The sequence below is a fragment of the Arachis duranensis genome, chromosome 5 (genome assembly GCF_000817695.3).
Source record: "Arachis duranensis cultivar V14167 chromosome 5, aradu.V14167.gnm2.J7QH, whole genome shotgun sequence".
NCBI classification, from domain to species: Eukaryota; Viridiplantae; Streptophyta; class Magnoliopsida; order Fabales; family Fabaceae; genus Arachis; species Arachis duranensis.
In genome coordinates, this window is record NC_029776.3 from 84,448,911 (window position 1) to 84,454,120 (window position 5,210).

The following is a 5,210-nucleotide window of genomic DNA, read 5'->3' on the forward strand; positions in this document are numbered from 1 at the left end:
AACCACTACTGCGGCTACTACCCAGGCGAGTGTTTAAAAGCTCAACCTGGAGCAAGTGGATTCACCACTACTGCCACTACTACCCAGGCATCACAATCTCTGACCTGGAGCAAGTGGGACGAACCACAACCCTTGCTACTGCCCAGGATCTCAAAACATACATTCGTTCAGTTTAAAATCAATCATCATTGTTATCAAATCTCAAACATTAACCTGGAGCAAGCGGGATGAACCACCACCTTTACTACTACCCAGGTATCACAAATACACATTTATTCAAAACTCCATAATTAAACTCATTTATCATAAACATCCTTTCCCGTTTCATACCCAGAGCAAGTGGACAACGCCACTGCCTACTACCTGGGGTCACATATCACATTTCAAAATTTTTCATTATCATCCATGTAACACATTCATTCATTAATCATATATGCATTTATACTCAGCCATAATCAATAATGGCTTTGCCGTAACCCGGTAATAACTCAGCCATCCGGCTCATGGTTTAATCAAGAACTAGCCATTTATCAATAAATATAACCCTTCGGCTCATGGCATACACGGTACTTCCACCGTCATCCTCTATATCTCATATAATCATCTTTGATCATCATTGATCATAACTTTTTCCCTTGCTTCATTTGCACGTTACCACGTCCCCTAGCTCCTTTCTCATTGCTAGGCATATCATAATGATTTAATACATAAGGGGTGAGATTGGAGGCTTAGAAGTATGAGATTTGGCTTTTAAAACTCAAAAATCAACTTTGGCATGAAAACAGGACCACGCGTACGCGTCCTCCACGCGCACGCGTGGATGACCACAATGTTCATTGACGCGTATGCATCGCCCACGCGTACGCGTGGATGGAAAAACAGCAAAGGGACGTGCCCGCGTCAGCCACGCATACGCGTGGGTGCGTTTGTGCCCCACGCACAAAACTGGCACAACTCCGGCACAACTCTCGGGAAAAATGGCTTGGCATTGGGTGCAGCGCATCGACGCGCACGTGCACACCACGCACACGCGTGGACGGTGCCTTCTCGAAGAACGACGCATACGTGCCAAGTGCGCCTACGCGTGGAGGGTCATTCTGCTAAAAATTTTCTAAGTGAAAAGCTGCAGAATTCACAAATTCAACCCCCAATCTTTCGACGGACATAACTTTCTCATTTTAAATCGTGTCCTGTCCGTTCTTCAAATGGCATGGACATCCCGGATCCAATTTTATTTCTAAATGAGTTTGGCACAAAACGGGGATCCGGAGTCTAAGTTATGTTCCATCAAAGTATGCCCAAAAACTATATTTTCATACAAAACCACAAAGTGCCATTTACAAAACAAGCCATTTTCAACCCTTTTCAGAATCAACCAAAACATGCCAATTTTGACCCTTTTCAAAATCAATCAAAATATACCAAAATCAACTCAAGCCTCCTCAACTCATGCATTAACACCTTACCACAATTTACAAAACCGCCATATAACCATTTTTACCCATTTCAAACAAATGGCTAAATTACAAACACATTAACATGTCATACATCCTTCCTCATCCCAATTTCCAACAATACTATTTCCAATCAATCATCATTATACATAATCAATACATACTCACTATCACATGGTTTCACCCACAAATCAACCTTAATCATTCCTCAAGCATATATCACAACATACATATCTCTCATGCATCATCATACCATCAAGGCATCAATAATCATAATCACATATATGACCACATAATATATCTCAACCAAAACCAATATACCTTATCTATATAATTTTACCCAAAGTTACCAAATTCCACACTTCAACTCCTCAAACCTTATTATTCAATAACCAACCCAATCATTCATATATTCATTATCTGAGATTCATCCAATCACTTGTGTCATCATACAATGCACACATCAACTTACCTTCTTTACATCTTTCCGGCCTCCGGCCCAAGATTCACGGCCTCCTGTCCAATTTCACAATTTAAATACATAAACCACAAATCAATACTCATTACCCAATACATCAAATTCTCAATACACCAAGTATACAAGGCCACACAATTCTCAACCCAATCATTAGTTCACATTACATACCAACTATGCATATTAGCACCAACCATTTACACAATCCAAATTTAATCCTAGGGGCATCTAGCCTAGGAATTCTCATCACACCACACGGTACTTAAATAAAACTTAAACCGTACCTCTTGTAGCCAAACCAATTGAGCCTCTTCTATGGAAGTCTCTACCAACCCTTAGCTCCAAGCCTCACCAAGGTCCACAAGCAACACCAACCCTCCAATTGTGCATCAAAATCACCAAATACACTAACATAACCAATTTCACATACATACATCAACCTAGGGCTCATAAAAATGACAAATCACAAGGGTTTGAGAACTTCTTACCTCAGCCCATATGAAGTAGGGATAGAACCCGCTTAGAATCCATGTTGGAGTATCCCTAAACACCCAAAATCACAAGATTTCAACACTAACTACCCAAAAACGTGTAATAGTAGGGAATTTCAAAAACTGAGCAGAGATAAATAGAATAATCACCACAAAAGTTAGATAAAATTGTAGAGGATGAGAAGAGCGACGTGCGGCCGCAAACAGCTCGTCAATCGGAGCTCCGTAGCTCAAGTTATGGTGGTTTGAAGATCAAAGAGAGTGAGGTTTTCTCTCTTCTCTTCTCTCTTCTCAATTCAGCGCCCAACAGCCCTTCTTTAGGGTAAAATGAGCTGAAATGCTCATAACTAATATTTATATATATTGGGTCTTGGGCCCACTTAGGCCCGGTTCACTTATTTTTGTCCGTTAGCCCAATTTTGGGCCAAAACCTTTAAGATTAGCGCTCTAAATCGCACTTTAAATATTTTTACCTCCCCTAATTATTATTCCTCATTCATTAATCTTATTTACTCATAATCAATTTTCTCATCTGCAGTACCAGACAGATCTCAGTCGGTACTGCCGGTCAAAATTCTATTGTGCGTTTTTACGCAGAAAACTATGTTTTCCGACTCGAAAAAATTCACTGAATCCAAATATCATATTTAAATCATAAAATTCCAATTGCCAAATCTTCCAACCATATTTGCTTCTATTTAACTTATTATTTAATTAATTTCGGTTAGACCGGGTATTACACTGAAAGTTTGAGAAAAAAGTGACCTAGAAGTGTTCCGAGTTTATGGAAAAATCGGCCAACGTATGATTTCGGTTTCTCGTATCTAAAATATAATGTGGTGAGAAAACTTAGGCTAGTGACCTTAGGATAGGAATTGAATTATGATGTTTTTTTAATTGCTTGAGATGGATTATTATGTATGTGGTTATAGGTTGAGATGGATTATTATGTTTTTGATAGCTTGGGGGTTGTGATTGATGTTCTTGTTAATGTTATGTGTAATTTGTATGGGATATTAATTGTTATGCACAATGGTTAATGAATTTGAATATTGTTGAACTTGAATTATTGAGTTGAGATTATTGAAAGAGGGGAATTGGTAAGTTTTGGAATGGTTTGGAATTGGTAGGTTTTGAAAATGGAGGTTTTGTAAAGTTTTATGGTAACCATGATTTTGACTAACTTTGGCAAAGCATAACTTAATTTCTGGACCTCCAATTTGTATCAAACTTTTTTAGAAAGAAAATTTGGTCCGAGATGTCTACGCCATTCAAAAAACGGAGAAAAAATATTTCAAAACAAGAAAGTTATGCAAAATCAAAGTTTGGTATGCAAAACAGAAATTTTTGACTTAGCACCTTTTTGCTTCTGCTACTAAGCCCGCGTACACGGACCCTCCCTATACACGGATGGTGGTCTCTACCTAGTGCCTCCGCGTACACAGCTGAGTGGCGCGTACGCAGGATGGGCAAATTTTTCAATGATGTGTACACGGGCATAGAGATGCAGACGCAGACCCCTATTTTTAGCCGTGTGCTTACACACATCCCCTGTTTTTCGGAAATATAAATTTTTGTGTTTTTAAACCAATCCTCTAGTTCTCAAAACCTTTCCAGTTCTTGTTTAAAGCCTGGTAGGTCGATCTTTGGGTAGTGAAGTATGATTTTAGGCCGTGAAAAAGATAACTCGTTGGCCAAAAATCAACTTTTCACAAAATTTTCACAAGATTTCTAAACCTTAATTTTCACAACACTTCAATTTCCATCCCTTTTTAATCTTACAAAACCACATCAACTCAAGCTCAAACATGACCCAATATACCAATTTTCTATACAATCATTCATTCTCAACAACAATATGATCCATACCAACAATGTACCTATACATATGTATATACCTCATCCACACCATCAACTTTTTCATACCAATCTGACAACCACTCAACCAATCCACATTCAATTCTACTCAATATACTACAAAATACATCACAATCAATATCATTATCATAACATCATGATTATCATTGTTCAACACACACTCAAGGTTAGTTCTCATCATTCTCATCTTTCAACCCCAATCATTAAAATCATGCAACACAAATCATGAATACCATCATTCTTCACCCAAGTTCATGATACTCAATATTTACTTTAAGGTTACTAACCACTAATCATACATACATGTTTCAACCTATCTTATGGTTATCTAACCTATGTTTTCACAAGACATTATAGTTTAGTTACGAGAAACTGAAACCATACCTTGACCGAATCCTCCCTAAGCTCAAAATCACTAAAATTCAAGCTTCAAGGTTCTCAATCAACTCTAATGATTTCAGCCACCAAGGATTGTTCCAAGAGCTCCAATTTACCAATTCAACCTCCAATTTAACATAAATTCAATCTAATTCATGTAATTTACTAAATTAGCACTAGGGTACACAAAATTGGGTAAACCACAAGGATTTAGAGTTTCCTTACCTTACCCATTGATGATTGGAGTATAAGCCAACAATTATCTAATGTTAGATTGAACCTAAACTACCAAAATAATCAAAATTACTCAAAACCTAAACCATTTTCGTGGAGAAAAAGGGCACAGAAAACTGGGCACAAATTATAGAAATACTTACCACTTTATTTAGATAGAATTGAAGAGGACTCCGAGTTGAACATGTGACCGCAAACGGCTCGTCAATCGGAGTTTCGGATCAAAAGTTATGGAAGATAGAATATTTGAGTGGCAAGGGTTTTATGTTTGCTTCCCTTCCCTTTCTTCTCTGCGGACAG